This window comes from Mustela nivalis, assembly GCF_964662115.1.
Source record: "Mustela nivalis genome assembly, chromosome: 6".
Taxonomy (NCBI): Eukaryota; Metazoa; Chordata; class Mammalia; order Carnivora; family Mustelidae; genus Mustela; species Mustela nivalis.
Genome location: NC_139025.1, coordinates 117,015,752 through 117,031,699, shown reverse-complemented (window position 1 = coordinate 117,031,699; position 15,948 = coordinate 117,015,752).

The window sequence follows — 15,948 nt, the reverse complement described above, 5'->3', positions numbered from 1 at the left end:
ATTTTCAACTGAATACTCCTATAGCCTTTTGCTAGGGAGCAGGTACTGATTTAAGTCTCTACAAATATTAGCGCATTAATTTATTTAATCCATTTAATGGATTAAGTCACTTAATCCATTTATTAATCCATGTAATGGATTAAATGAGGTGATGCGGAGGTATGCCTGGGGAGCTGCGGTGGGACAGGGGCCCAGGCACGCCCCCTCACCGTGCTGGGGCAGCTTTGCTTTGCTTTGCCACTGGCTTGGATGCCAGGCCCGCCTCCTGCGGCAAAGCCAGGCTGGGCTGGTGTAGCCGTGGGCAGGTCAGAGTTTCAGGAAGAGCAGTGATGGCTAATTAAAACTTTGACTCGGGGAGGCCCCCTTGGGGCAGGGATTGCCTCAGTCAGCTCCCTTGGGGAGGCCCCCTAATTGGACCCAGGGGGCCCTAGTAGTGATGCAAACTCACCAGGTAGAGGATAACAGGGAGGGAGAGGGAAGGGGCAAAGAAACAGGTTGGCAAAAAAATAATGACAGCCCCTCTCTCCTTGTGAGGGGGATGACTTGGGAGTTGCCAGACTGTCAACTGAGTTGCTGTGTGTCTTCGGATAAGTGGTTTGGCCTCTCTGAGCCTCTGTTTCTTCCCTGGAAAGTGAAGATTAAAAAAGCTCCTGGAGGGCTGCCGTAAGAGGCAATGTACAGAAAGTACCAAGCACAGCGTGTGGCCCAGAAATAGGGACTTAGAAACTTGGAGCAGATGTATCACTACCTTTCATATCCATCATCTCTTTTATTTTTACTTTATTTTTTTAAGATTTTATTTATTTATTTGACAGAGATCACAAGTAGGCAGAGAGGCAGGCAGGGGGTAGGGGGAAGCAGGCTCCCTGCTGAGCAAAGAGCCCAATGTCAGGCTTGATCCCAGAACCCTGAGATCATGACCTGAGCTGAAGGCAGAGGCTTAACTTGCTGAGCCACCCAGGTGCCCCCATCATCTCTTTTAGTTTGGGGACCATTATCCTCTCAGCTCTCTCTCCCAATTACATGAGTGTGGGTCCTGGGCCAGGTGAGGGGTGTGGGGGAGCAGGAAGAGCAATGGCTGGGGTGTGGGTCAAGCTGGAGGTCATGGAGCAGGTTGGGATCCAGAGGGAGCCAGAGCTGGCAGAGTGGGGAGGACCTAACTAGGCAGCAAGGAGCAGAGAGGGGGTGCTTGGTGGGGTGAACAAAGGTCAGGAGATCAGAGGGAATACTGCCTGTGGTCAGGAGCCATGGGGAGCCAGGGCTAGAGCTGGGGTCTGCTGAGAGTCATAGGCTGATGCGAGTGATAGCCGCAAGCAGCCCTGCTGAGGCTGGGGTCTGGCCCTAAGTGACCAGAGTGCCCCCTAGCTCCAGGTTGCTGAGATCGACTATGCTGTGCAGGGCAGTGGGGGAGGGGAGCTGAAGCAGGGAATCTGCGGGAGAAAGGCGGGTGCTACTTGTTTGCCTTTCTGGTTGCAGCAAAATGACCCACTGACTCCCCTGCCCTCTCTCTGGGGGTCAGTCTCATCCCTGATCTGGGAGGTTTCTGTGGTCACGGAGCACAAGTCCATCTCCCCAGGCTCTCCGGCCCCCTCAGGAGGCTCTACGGGCCTGCTCTTGGGACAGGGCCTGGACCAAAGTCCAGAAAGAGTCAGGGCCGGCATCGGGTGAGACCCAGACCCCTTGGGATGACCCAGCTCAGTGATGTCCCCGCTGTTCTCACAAGCAGCCTCCAACGACATCCAGCCCGGTATCTGGCTGGGCTGCCGGGGTCCTGGAGGCCCTAGGACAGGGTGGTGGGCCTTCCTTCTCCTTAAGGACGCCCCAGAGCAGGGCCCTCTGCCCCCGCAAAGTGTTCCATGAAGAACCCTTCCAACCCTTCCAACTCAGAACACGAGTCCTTCTGTGAAGGGAAAGCCAGGGCCAAGGGATGGAGGGGACCGGGCTGCATTTCAAAGCAGCTGGTCAGCACTAGTGAGTCAACAATTCCTGAACAAACACAGCCCGTTCCTGGACCTGGGCCTCTCTCCTTGCCCTCCTTACCCTCGTGGGCAGCCCCCTCCCCTGGCGCAGGCCCCGCCTCCTGTCAGCCAGGCCATCTGTAGCTCACAAGGGCTCCAATTAGCTCCGTAATTAGCACCTCATCAGGCCTGTCTGCCTTTGAACAGCCCTCTGGGAAGGGGTTTCAGGAGGTCTCTGGGACCTCAGGGGCCCAGGGCTCAGGCAAGTTCTGACAGGCCTAGGGGCCAGACGGAAAGGCCCCTGTGGGTCTCCCGGCACCTACAGATGCCCTCTGGCACTCACTGGTATGGGTTTCCCCTGCACAGGGCAGTGGACCCGACTGGAGAACCAACCCCTCACAGACTGGAATAGGGCAGCTGGGAAGCAGCGGAACCCCGGGTGGGGACAGGGCTTCTCCCAGCAACCCCTGGGATCGCATACCTGCACCCATACCCACCTCCTCTCCAGCTCTGCTTATGCAGGGACCCCTGGCTGGCTAAGGCATCGGGGACACAGATGGGCAGTGGGGAAGGGTAGGGTGACAGCCAAGTCTCCAAGTTCCCCTAGGGAAGGAGGTACAACCAGCTGGGGTCCATCAGGGAGCTGGGGGGTGAGGGTTGGCCTGTGGCTGATGGGGTCAGAGAAGGCCTCCAGCAAGAGACAAAAGGAGGTGGTAAGTCCTGAGGTGCTGTCAGAGTGTGTGGGGTCACAGGACACTGGAGTGTCTCCAGGGTCAGGCGCAGGCGGAGATGTCCTCTGATTGAGCTCAGTTTCCCCATCACAGGGACAATAAAAGTTAACAGCCCCCAGGGGCCAGAAAGGATTACAAGAGGCAGGGTGTGGGGTGAGCAATAGCGTTGAGGGAGCAGGAGGCAGGTGGCAGGGGCACTGTGCAGGGGGTGAGAGGCAAGAGAAGCCACATCTCATCTCCCTCCCCCAGACTCAGAGCAGCTCTGGCCCAGGGAACGGGGGTTCCTTTGCTCAGGCTCCAGGGAAGAAGGGCGTGTCAGGCCTGAGTAACCAGTGTAAAAGGCACAGGGGACCCAGTCTATCAGGAAGTCAGTCCCACCACAAGCTGAGGCTGTAGAAGGAGGCCACCTGGGGCCGCTGGCTGGCTGTGGTCAGTCAGGAACCTCTCCCCCAGCAGCAGGAGAGGCAGATACCCTGCAAAGGCTCGCTGCTGGAGGGTAGGGGGGCCAGGTAAGTCCTTCCAATAAAACCTCCTGCTTTCAAGCCTCTGGCTCCTGGCCCCAGGTGCCCCCAGCCCTGCCCCGCCCATCATCAGCCCCATCTGGTTCCCAGTCCCAGCTCTGTCCCCATTCCTATCTCAATTCTGAGACAACAACCAACAAACACACCAGGACAGCCCTAATAGGGATAAAAGGCTTTGAGATGGGAAATGCTGTCCAGGAGTCATGCGACCTTCCTGCGACCTGACTCGAGCCACACTAATCATAGCCAGCAGAGGCTATGGTCAGCCTGAGCCCTGCCTGTGACCATGGTCCCTGTTTGTATCCGGAAGCGGCAGCATGAAGCCCTCGAGGGCAAGGGGTTCAGAAAGCCTTTTGAGGGAGCTGGGGAGACTCTGCTGGGCTTTGGGGACCGTGGGAGGTGGCAGGGAACACTGGTAAACCTGAGAAGTGGGTCTGGGCTTGGACAGGAGAGGCTGGCCCAACCCCGGGGGCCCACCCCACCACAGCTTTCCCCACGGACAGCCCTCTTTCCTCCTCGGCAGCTGCCCAGAGCTGGGCCACTTCCGGCAGCCCCTCCTGCAGCCCCTCAGGTGGCCAGCACCCCTGTGGACTTTGAGGGGCTCCCTGATGGACTAACCTCATGCTTCAGGCTCAGGAGCCACACCCTGGGGAGCCAGGACTGTCACTGTGACCCGATGTGCTTCTCCCCACGCCGTGACAAGTCAAGACAGGCCTCGCAGAGCAGAATGAGGGCCCTCCCTCATCTCAGGAATGTACTCCTGGGGCCAGGGCACTGGAGGGAAGGGGGCCATGCTCCTCCTGGAGCGGCCAGGGAAGATGGGGCCTTTCCTTGGCTCAGATCCCGCCTCTGCTACTTCCTTGCCTTAGGCCAGTCACTTTACCTTCCCGAAGCATAGTTCATACAGGTATAAAATTAGGATAACCGTCACCAACATCATGGGACAATCAGGCAGACTAAGTGAGGCTATGAACATGTGAACATGAGGACCCCAGCATGAGCTGGGATACAACAATGCTCACCTCCTGGAGGAGGTGCCCCAAGAGGTCGGGGGGGTCCCAAACTGGGCTACACAGCTGGCGGCGCTCATGCCTGTGGGGGACGATCTGGCCTGGGATGAGCGAGAGCACCCCTTCTATACAGGCCTGCCCGGGGTGTGCATTGCTCTCCAGCCCTTGCTCAGCCTTCCCTCCTCTACCTGGCCCATTTCCTGTCCTCCCCCCACCCCGCCTGTGGACTCCATCCAGGGCCGCTGACTCTTCTTCTAAGGAGGAGAATACCCCTGCAGACTTACAGCACACGAAGCTGAGTGCACTATCTTGCACAGCCCTCTCCTGAGCTCCGGTTTCATAGGCCTGCAGTGCAGAGGGCGAAACCAAGGCGAAGGGACTTGCCCCAGGTCCCCACACCAGGAAGCTGCAGATCTAGGAGACAGGTGAGTGTAGGGTTCCTCCTTCCCAACACTGGGCTCCTGCCTTCTGAATGGAGGCCTTCTGGCCAGGCAGGACTCCCAGGAGCTGAGAGGACCAAGGACAAGGCTGCCACATTCAAGCAGGAGCACTCCTGTGTACAGACAGACCTCCAGACCTAGTTTTCCATGCATTCTTGCCCTCATCCATTCATCTGCTTTCTCAGGGTGCATGTGAGGCCAAGGTGTGCGTGACCTCCATGTGTGCGTGACCTCCATGTGTGCGTGACCACTGGTCACCTAAGACAAGAGGGACCTAAAGAAAGGGCCCTGGCTCAGAATGAGGAGGGGCTGGGAGGGTGGGTATTGGGGTGGGGATGCTCAGTCACCCTCTCCCCCTGCTCTCTGGCTTTGCTCCCCCACCCTATTCCTGGCACTCACTGGTCTGGGCTTTGCACCAAGTTCCTCCACCAGACCAGCAAAGGTGAGTTTGCCTCCTCACTGGACCCCAGCCTAATTCTGTGACCACAAGCACATCACTGGACATGGTCAGCCCACTGCCTTTTTCATTTTTAAAAGTATTTTGTTTATTTGAGAGAGAGAGAGAAGGAGAGCATGAGCAGGGTAAAGAGCAGAGGGAGAGGGAGAAGAAGGCTCCCCACTGAGCAGGGAGCTCAATGCAACCATGACCTGAGCCAAAGGCAGATGCTTAACTGACTGAGCCACCCAGGCATCCCTGCTTATGCTTTTCTTATGTTCTTATTGTGGAAGGGAGGAAGGGAGGAGATCCTGAATGAAAATCCCACGCGAGAGGCTCACTTGCTCATCCACTCCCACCTGCCAGGGACGGAGGTGGTCCCCATACAGACAACCACCCTGGACAGTGCCGAAGCATGCAGGAAGGCCTATCTCACCCAGCTGGAGTCCCTCCCTCCTGCTCAGCTCAGAGGAGAAGACACCCACCCTCAAGTTAGTCCCATCACTTTGTGCCGGAGGACTTCTGCCGGTGGTTCCCGCTGGGCACCCGCCAGCCTCTCATCCCTCTAGCCTCTATCTGCTTCTGCAAGGCCCTTAAAAGCCCCCTACTCCCTCTCTCCCTATTTCCCATCTTTGTGCGAGCTCCAGCTGCCTTCTCTTTCACAAGCCCCTCATTGCCGGCTGCGGCTCTTCTGTGGGTCTGTGGCCCACAGGCACACCCAGCTTCCCTCATCCAGTTCAAGGTTGAAGCCCAGGCTGCCCCAGCCTCACCCCTGCTGAGCCAGAATCCAGGCAGGGGCTGGGTACCAGCTACCCATGGCCTCTCAATTTCCTCATCGGTAATTTAGGAATAAAAATACCTGGGGCGCCTGGGTGGCTCAGTGGGTTAAAGCCTCTGCCTTCAGCTCAGGTCATGATCCCAGGGTCCTGGGATTAAGCCCCGCATCAGGCTCTCTGCTCAGCGGGGAGCCTGCTTCCCCCTCTCTCTGTCTCTGCCTGCCTCTCTGCCTACTTGTGATCTGTCTGTCAAATAAATAAATTAAAAAAAAAAAAAACCAGCCTAAATATATATATGGGAGCACCTGTGTTGGTTCTGTTGGTTGAGTGTCTGGCTCCTGGTCTTGTAAGTTCGGGCTCTGTGTTGGGTTCTATGCTGAACGTGGAGCCTCCTTAAAAAACAAACAAGAGAGATACATTGCGACACTAAATTAGAAAACCAACGTATTTGGTGTACGGGTCAATAAAACAATAGGAACAGGGGCGCCTGGGTGACTCAGTGGGTTAAAGCCTCTGCCTTCGGCTTGGGTCATGATCCAGGGTCCTGGGATGGAGCCCCGCATCAGGCTCTCTGCTCAGCTGGGAGCCTGCTTCCTCCTCTCTCTCTGCTTGCCTCTCTGCCTACTTGTGATCTCTGTCTGTCCAATAAATAATAAATAAAATCTTTAAAAAAAAAATAGGAACAAATGAACAAATAAATGAACAAACTCTTGAGGCGGCTCTAACTTCTTAAAATAATACGAAACCCTAGTTACAAGCTCAGAGGCCCCTGTTACTCATAGTCTATTGCTACCCCATCTCTGAGTCTTTGAGGGCCCACAGATAGGATACACTTGCACAGGCAGGCTGTCCAGAGGAGGTTGCCTAGGGAGGCCTCAGAAGAAAGCGGGAGACTAAGTCAAGGGTCAGGATAAGGAAGGCCTGGAAAGTCCCCATGGGGCTTTCTCCTACTTTGGAGGGTCTAGAGCAGAAGCCCAGGACCCACGCTGTGTGTTTGGGCCCTTCTGAAACACTCGTCCTTCTGTCCTCACTCATAGCAGTTTAACCCTCCACCCCACCTGAATGTGCAAACCAGAGGTTTCTGAGCCTGGCCAGGCGTTTTGCTAAGCTGGGGGCACCTAGGAACCTGGGCCAGAGCACCCTTCTGTTGTACCTTCCCACAGCTTCACCCGTTCTTAGTCAGGGTGCCCTTGCTACCCACATGGGGGTATGGACAAAGAATGATATAGAAAGATATTTTTTTCTTTCCCCACAAGTCTGATTTCTTTCCCCCATCTCAACATTTTTCATCTGTTGAAGCCAATCTCGGAGACTTTTTAGACTGTGAGTGTGTGTCATGGGTTTATCATAAACGGGTTAGCAGAGGAGCCTGTTGTGGAGAACAAAACACAACAAATTCCTCCAGCATCCTGGGAGAAGGTGTGTAACGAAGTAATCTGGAGCGCAAACACGAAAGCCAGACTGCCTGGTTTCAATCCCACTTTGGGCCTCTCTGGCTGTGTGACCTTCCTTATCTGTGCCTCAGTTTCTTTACCCATGAATGACGGAGGATAGTACTACTTCCATCACAGAGTTGTTGTCTAATTTAAATTTATATTTACTGAATTAAATGAATTAAGCTTTGTAAGCTACTAACACAGAGCCTGGGACACTACAAGCATGATGAGTGTCTGCTATTATTAGTATGAGCAAGTTTATATAGGAGAAGAAACAGGAAAGTTAGATAAGGTTGTTTAATTATGGACAGGACTGGGTAGCTTTATAGGGCTGTAAAGCTGTCACATGCCTATCAGCTGCATGGGTTAAACCTGGGTCACACCAGGCAGGACCGTCCCTCCAAATTGCTAGGTGTGGGCTGCTATCAGAAACACCAGCTGCAGCTTTGGTGATGTTAATTTCTTTTCTTTTTTTTTTTTTTTTTTTTTTTAGTCCAGGATATCTTCTGTCCCCAGACTGCAGCTTGTACCCCTGAATGAATAATTATCAGAAACATCTTTTAATTGAACAGAGCCTGGGGGGAACAGAAGGGGTCAGAGAGAATGAGTGAGCCGGTGGTGCTGGCACGGCAGGTGGAGGGCTCTGTTGCCATGAGAAGACGGCCGGGGGCTGCTGGGCAGTGAGGCCGGGGACTGGGCAGCTGAACAGCTTGTCTGTGGTCCTGGCCTGGGAACAGCTCTCAAAGGCCAGCCATGGTTTCTGGCCACTGGCCACACTGTCTTCTGAACCCTTGGCCCACGTGAAGCTCCTTCCCTAAGTTCCCAGAGCCCTGGCAGGCCCCAGAACCCTCTGTCCAACCTTGGGCAGGCCTGAATGTCCTGTGGAATGTGGAGGAGGGGAGGAGGACCCAGCCAGGCTGAGCTGAGAGCCAAGAGGGGCTTGGCAGCTTCCCCGAGGGCTGGCACCGTGCCTCCTCCTTCTCCATCCCCCAACTGCCAGAGCGGCTCAGGACCTGACACAGAGCATTCAGTTAATAAATCCTTGTGAGGTTGCCTGGTGAAAGTAAACCCAAAGACACAAGGTTACCTGACATTTAGGAGTTCTTTCTAATAGAAATATAATACCAACCCCATATGTTTTTGCCTTTTTTTTTTTTAAGATTGATTGATTGATTGATTGATTGATTTGACAGCGACACAGTGAGAGAGGGAACACAAGCAGGGGGAATGGGAGAGGGAGAAGTAGGCATCCTGCTGAGCAGGGAGCCTGATGAGGGGCTCGATGCAGGGCTCGATCCCAGGACTCTGGGATCATGACCTGAGCCAAAGGAGACCTTAACAACTGAGCCACCCAGGCACCCCCCAATATATCTTTTGAAGTTTTTCTAGTAGACAGGAAAAAATGAAAAAGAAACAGCTGAAACTAAGTTTAATAATATGTTTTATTGGAGCCAATTTATCCAAAATATGATTTCACATATAATCAATATATGGAATTATTGATGATACACTTTACATTCTCCCCCCCCCAAGTTTTATTTATTTATGTAATCTCTACACCCAACATGGGGCTTGAACTCATGACCCTGAGATTAAGAGTTGCATCCTCTTCCCACTGAGGCAGCCAGGTGCCCCTATATTTTACATTCTTTTATTTCATGCTGCCTTTGAACTCCTGTGTGTATTCTACACTTCTTGCACTTATCAATGTGGACTAGCCACTGTAGGGGAGGAAAAAACTTCTCTCCTACCCTCAGAGGTGCAGCTGCTGGGGCCTACAGATTAAATTGACAAAAGGAAAATTAACTGGAGAAAAAAGGGTATTTCCTGGGCATACAGGAGCCAACCAAGGAAGCAGCAGTCTCCTTAATTACAGTCGGAGGTTTACATACCTTAGTAGGGAAGAGAGAGTGGGGAGAAATAGTTCAATGGGAAAAACAGATTTCTTTAGGAAACGCAAACGGGTTTTTAGGAGAACATAAGAAAGGTAAGAAAGTTTGTGATAATATTTGTCTGTATAGGTCTGAATGGTCTCTCGTCTTCTTCCAGGCCACAAAGCTCTCTTGAAGAGGGAATTTATAGCCTCACTTCCAGGAAGTTGATCCTTTTGGTCAGATAAGGGAAGCTGTTTTCTGCATTGGTTGACTCTCAAAGGTCTTAAAATAATCATGCCAGCTCTGGGGGTTTGACCATATTTCAAGTGCTCAGTAGCTAAACGTGGCTAGGGGTTTTCTTATTGGACAGCGCAGCTGCAGAATCACCAAATCCTAGAGCCCCAGGACTTTGCAGCCTGGGGAGATCACAGCAAGCATCCTTTCTACTACCCTCCTGTGGGCTCTGGCCCACATTCTGCTTGAGTATCTCCCAAGTGCGAGGGGCCTCTGACTCCTTAAGCAGCATTTTCCTCTCAGGCTTCAAGGGGGAAGCTGTTGATGTTGCACGGAAAACTGCCTCCTGTTTGTGCAATCTAGTATCTTTTACAAAGCCGGCATGAACAAGCAGGAAGGTGGCACGCTGAGACTGCGTTTTTCATTTTACCTAGAGGGTCTGTGTCCGCAGCAAGTGGAGGGAGGGGGATGCTAGGATCCTACAAAGTCATCGGTCCCCTGCGCGGCTGAGTGGTGCCTAAGGCCTTGGCGGGGGCGGGGCGGGGGGAAACTGCGTTCTGGGTTACATCGCTCAGCGAGCACCCACCACCCCGCCAAAATGGAAACCCCGGCCAGAGTCACGGCCCACCCCAGGGGCCGCCACTCTTCCTGGGTTCAGGGCGCATCCTTCCGCCCCCACCCCCCACCCCCAGCTGGGAGACGCACAGTCCTAACTCAGCCCCCTGGTTTCGGATGGGGAAACTGAGGCGCAGCCCCCACCCTCGAGCGGAGCCAGATTTCCACGAAGTCCCAGGGCCTCCGGAGAAAGCGCGGAGGCCTCCCTGCCCTGCGGTTCCTGGTCCCCTTTGCTCCTCGGACACCGGCGGCGGGCTGGCGGGCGGATGAGCGGGCAAGGGCCGCGGGGACCTGGCCGCCGAGGCGGGAAACTCCCGGGAACTGTGATGTAACTCGGCGCCTGGCTTGCAGGAGAAGCCCCCAGGCGCCGCGGCCGCCTGTTTACTCGAGTGGGGCCTGCCCGGGGGGGGGCGGAGTCACAGCCGCCGGTCACGCCCCATATCCCCGCCCCCGAGCCCGCCCCCGTTGCTCTGGGAGGGCGGCCAAGACCTGGGAGATCCGAAAGTCCGAAACCTCGGAACCAGTTCCAGGAGGTCGCTTCGCGCCCGCGGGTGTTGGTCCTCTTTCCGCCTTAGACATGCTAAGACCCGGAGCAGTGGCGGCGGCGACTCCGAAAGGGCGTGAGCCTCCAAAACACCTCAAAAAAAAAATTCGAACTAAATAAAAAGCTGGTGCTTGGACGGCCTACGCAGCCTCAAGACAAGGACCCTCCATTTGAACACACCAGCGTCTCCACGGCGGTGGTGGCAAGTCCCCTCATGTCTTTTGGTCTCAGTTTTCTCATCTGTACAATGCAGGGCGTTGCTGCGATGGTCTCTGATTCTAGGCATTGTGGGGAGCACTTCTTTGAGCCCTCCAAGAGTCTGCGGGGGTGGGGGGGGGACTCCAGCATTTCCCAGGGGCTCTTTCTAATTTTGCCGGTGTGAAGATCCTGGAAGAGGACAAGAGGGAGTTTGTTCTTGCCTGGGAAAAGTTGCTAACAACCTGGAGTTTTGAAGGGCAGAACCCTCAGGACTGGGACTCAAGGGGGCCTCCAAATTCTCTTGCTTGTAGCACCCTGCCCCCAACCTCCAGCCCCCAGCCCCATGCCCAGGTCTGGCTCACTTGGGGCCAGTGGAGGAGAGCAGGGACCCACCCCAGCTGAGCTCTCAGGCCAGACATAGCATCACCCATCCCTCTACCTCACCCCTCTCCACCCCCCCCAACCCCCCACCCCATGGCCTGGGAAGAGGCAGAGGTCAATAACAAGGTGTGGCTGGATGACAATGGATCTGGATGGAGCCCCAAGTTGGGGAATGCAGATGCCAACAAGAACCCCAGCAGCTGTGGCCTCTGTCCATTGCCAGGATTTTCCCACCCAGACTCTCATTCCCCTGATGAGGCAGGAGAGCTGAGTCCAGACAAGCTATCTGAGTGAGACTCAGAGAGAGCACGGTAGCCCCAGGTCACGGGGCGATTTGGTGACAGAGCTGCAACTGGGATCCAGACCTTTGCTTCCCAGTCCTTCATGATCCCACTCCTGAGAAGGCAAGAGCCCCGTGGCAGCCTTCCGGACTGGAAGTTGAGGCAAGGCGGGAGGGTTAAGACTGGGAGAGGGTGTGGGGCTGGAAGGGCTCCCTGAGCTGGGAGGTTAGAAGAGAAGAGAGGTTCCTCTGGAAAGGAGAGCCCAGGGGAGCTGTAAGAATCAAGGTTGCGGAGGGTGGGGTGTCTGACCAGAGAAGACGGTCTGGGGGTCAGTGACTAGCAATTAGTCCAAGCCCACAAGGCTCAAGGGAAGTTCTTCTTCTTTTTTTTCTTTTTTTTTAAAAGATTTTATTTATTTATTTGACAGACAGAGAGCACAAGTCAGCAGAGAGGCAGCCAGAGAGGCAGGCAGAGAGAGATGAGGAAGCGGACTCCCTGCTGAGCAGAGAGCCCGACTCAGGACTCAATCCCAGGACCCTGGGATCATGACCTGAGCCGAAGGCAGAGGCTTTAACCCACTGAGCCATCCAGGCGCCCCTCAAGGGAAGTTCTTGAGTAGGGGAGCTGCAGAGCCAGTGCAGGTGGGAGACTACTGGTTGGATGTCAGCTCTCTGGTCCTGTCTCCACTTCAGGATCTCCCATCTCCCAGTCCTTTTGCATATTCTCTTCCTTTCGTGGACCTCAGTTTCTTTGTCTGTAAAATGGTCAGCTCTCTGTTCCATTCATGGCTGAGGAGGTGTTTTGTGATAGGACTTTACATACTTATGGGTGTGAGATACTCATATACAAATATGACAACGAGAATGGAGTCAGGGACAGGCCTTCAAGGGGCTTCTCCCTTCTCTGGATTACCTGGCCCCAGAGGGAGAGGCTCCATACACTTGCTTTCCCCAATCTTGCCAGCATGTCTGGGAGGCCCCTGGTCTTAGCAAATATTTGTGCCTCTGATGTAGTCAGTGGGTGCTGGAACGTTCTGTCCTGTTGCTCATTTGTCCAGACCTCTGCCTCAGGCTGTGAAGATCCTGGAAGAGGACAAAACTGCAGGGTTGGGACTTCAGGGTCCTTCCCCCAGCTCCCCTCCTGCCTGCTCCTTCTGAGCACCCTCATCCCAGTTTACCCCTGAAACTCGGAACCCTGTGCTGAGCTCTGTGCAAGGACGGGTGCTGTGAGGTTCTTAATGAGCCTATCCCAACAGCTAGGACTTCGGGTCCAAACGTGAGCTCAGCAGCTATCCTGCTGGGTTTCCGTGGGTGAGTCCCATTACTTCTCTTATTTCCTCATCCCTGTGACAGTAGTGAAGTGATTTGGGTCTGTCGTGGCACTGAGTGAGCAATCTTCTCCCTTAGCCTTCCTTCCCTGGCTCTGCACTGTTCCCATAGAAGTTTGGGCCTACAGGTTTCGTCAGAGAAAAGAACAAGAGTAAAAAGTTTCCTGTGTGATTTAATGCTCTGTGCAACAGTATGCTAGTAAATGTTTAACAACCAGCTTAAAAAAAAAAAAAAAAAAGTCCTGTTTTGCAGCATTTGCCTGATTTCTGTATTGTTAGTATTATCACCGTGGCTTTTTCAAGCTTCTAACATGACATCACAGATCATAGAGCTGGGAGCCAGTGATTGCTGGCCCCAGCACAACACTGCCTACAGCACTGGCTCCATAATTTGCCAGGCCAAGTGCAAAATGAAATTACAGGGTCCTTTGCTCAAAAAGTGCAGAAGGAAAGCTTTTTCCTTCTTTCTGCGATTTTTCTCTCAACCCACCATAATGTTCTTTTTACTTAGTGAACGGTGCACTCCTTCCAGTGTGGGGATATTCACAGGGCAAGTGCAGACCTGCCAGTGGCAGGGTGGGGGAGTGGATGAGCCCCAAGACGGCACGCTCACATGGGACCCACCGACTACGAGGTCGCACCTCCTGCCAGCCACCAGACAGTTGCCCCAGGAAGTCAAGTCAGGCCATCTTCTGACCCAAAGGCCTGGGATTCCCCACCCAGGTCCCAATCTCCAGGACAGGATATTCATAGCAGTGGGAGAGAGGCTCGCCCTGTCCCTGTCGTTACACCAGATGTATCTTATTGCTGGGAGTCTGGAGAAGGAGGGCCAGAGGCTGCGGGGTGGCGAGGAGCAGGAGCCCAGGTGGGCAGGTGCACCGCACCATAAGTGAGCCACCACCAACAACTCAGTCCAGGGAGGCAGGGAGGTGGGGGCCTGCTGTGAGCCCCTGCATCGGGTCCATCACTGCCACGGAAGTTCACTTCCACAAATTCAAAGCTAAAATGGTGAAGAATTCTAAATGCAGATAGACCCCAGTGCCTTGAACCATGGGTCCTCAACTCGGAACCTGAGGGCTTGTTTGCCAAGCGAGGGAAGGATGCCCCCACAGGATCCAGGAGGAACTGCAGTGTTATTTAATTGGGAGATACTTGGGGAGATCCTGAGGGGAGGAGAGGCCAAAGAGCTTCCCAAACCCTCCCTCCTAGGAGAAAGCTTTTGCACTTGGGAAAGCACTCACAGGGCATTGCAAGTGGACAAGAACTTGTTAAACAAACAAAGACACAGTTTTGTTATGGAACGTTGATCACCCAGCTACCGGGCCTCATCTTTTCCATTTGCATTGTGCTGCTTTGCTCCTTCTGAAAATACTTTCTAAAAATGTGTCTTTTGCTTCTAAACAAATGAGAGATAACATTGTCAAACACCCCATTCACTGCCCATCTGGACAACATGTGACGGGTTACATTCATTGGTCTAGAGAGCATCCACAGCCATAAAACCCTTTTCCATACTGGTATTTGTCCTGGGGATTGAAGCCAAATATTGACCCAGTTTTAGCAAATTTAGAGCAGCAGTTTCTTGGTTTACAAAGTATTTCCACATATCAAGTGTGGTAGTTTGTTCCCTTGAGGGGAATGACCGTGGTGTCCCAGGCAGCTACTTCCTGACTGAGAGGATTTGGAAGAGACACTCTTCATACCACACTAGCCCCAGACCAGGGTGGTTTGGGTTCAGTTTCTCAGGCATTGCCAGATGCTCCAGACCAGCTGCTGGAGGGGGCGTCTCCTCAAGGAGGAGGGCCACACAATATGGGCAAAGCCTGATGACACAAGTTCAGCCTGTGAGCTGTGTGCCCCTGAGCTCTGTCTGTATGATGACCCACCATGGGGGCCCAAGCTCAGCTCTCAAGCTCTCGGGCTGTGCTGCATTGAAGAGGGGGCAAAGGGCCAGACTGTTCCAGCCAAGCATGTACACACACACATACACACACACACACCCATTCAGACAGGAAGTCGCCCAGGACCCTTAGCCTGAAGTGTCTGCGGGGACACCAGCTACAAGCCAGTTGATAGCATCTTGAGAAAACCTGTCTGATTAAGGGAAAATGGGCACCCCTCTAGCATGTTCTTCAATTGGCTTCCCCATAGAAATTCAAACTACGGAGTGTTTTGAGTCTACCCCAGGCCCCTCTTACTCCTCAGTGATCTTGGACAAATCCCAGAGCACTATCCAAGCCTTAGTTTCTCCATCTGTAAAATGAGAAAGTGATGCCCATCTTCAAGGTTGTGGTCAGGATTAAACAAGATGCATGTGTGTATGTTCACATTTATATGCCAGACACACAGCTGTTGCTACAGTAACAGATGTTAATAGGGGAGGCTATTATGATCATTAGCAATCAAACAGCAAGACAGGGTGTGATTCACCTGTGGGTCTCTGGTGAGACTGGGGAATGTGGATTCCGTTACTGGGCCTTGGCTGGGCTGGGCCAGGAGAGGGCTTGTGGAGTTGTGGTCTTTAGGCAGCAGCAGGGAGAGGTGTGAGTGAGCTGTGCTGGGCCCCTGGTCGCCTACCTCCCCAAGAAATGGTCAGAATTGGAACAGGGGGACATGAGGGTCATCCTCAGTCAGTCCCTCGTTTTACAGGTGGAGACACGGCACGTCAGCCTGCAGTGGGCACATGGCTCTCGTTTTACTGGCTTCAGAGCAGCTTGGGAACCCAAACGGAACTCCCTGCAGGCGCAGACCTCGGGTGCTTACTCCGACTCATTCAGCAATCTGCCTTCCTCCTCTCCTCTGGCGCGCCACCAGCACCAGGCCACTCTCCACTTTCAGAACTGGATAAAACACTACATCCCATGCATGGATCTCACCATGAACCCCTATGAGCGATTTCATTCCAACTGAGGTGAAACTTGACTGGTGGGAAATAGGAGCTGGGAAATAGCTGGGCAGATATCTTCTCCCTCCATTGTCCCTCCTTGGACTGCTCCAAGGTGCCACTCTTTCTTGTGACCCTCTGGCCACATCCTCAGGCAGAGCACCCTGCCTGCTGGTTGTGAAGCTAGCTGTAGGGACCTCCAGCCACAAGCCCTGTGTTGCAGCCCAGCGCTCCTGGCCTCACTCCCTTCCCCTCATCTTCCGAATAAAGCATTAGCGCCTTGGTCCTTGCAGCAAACTATA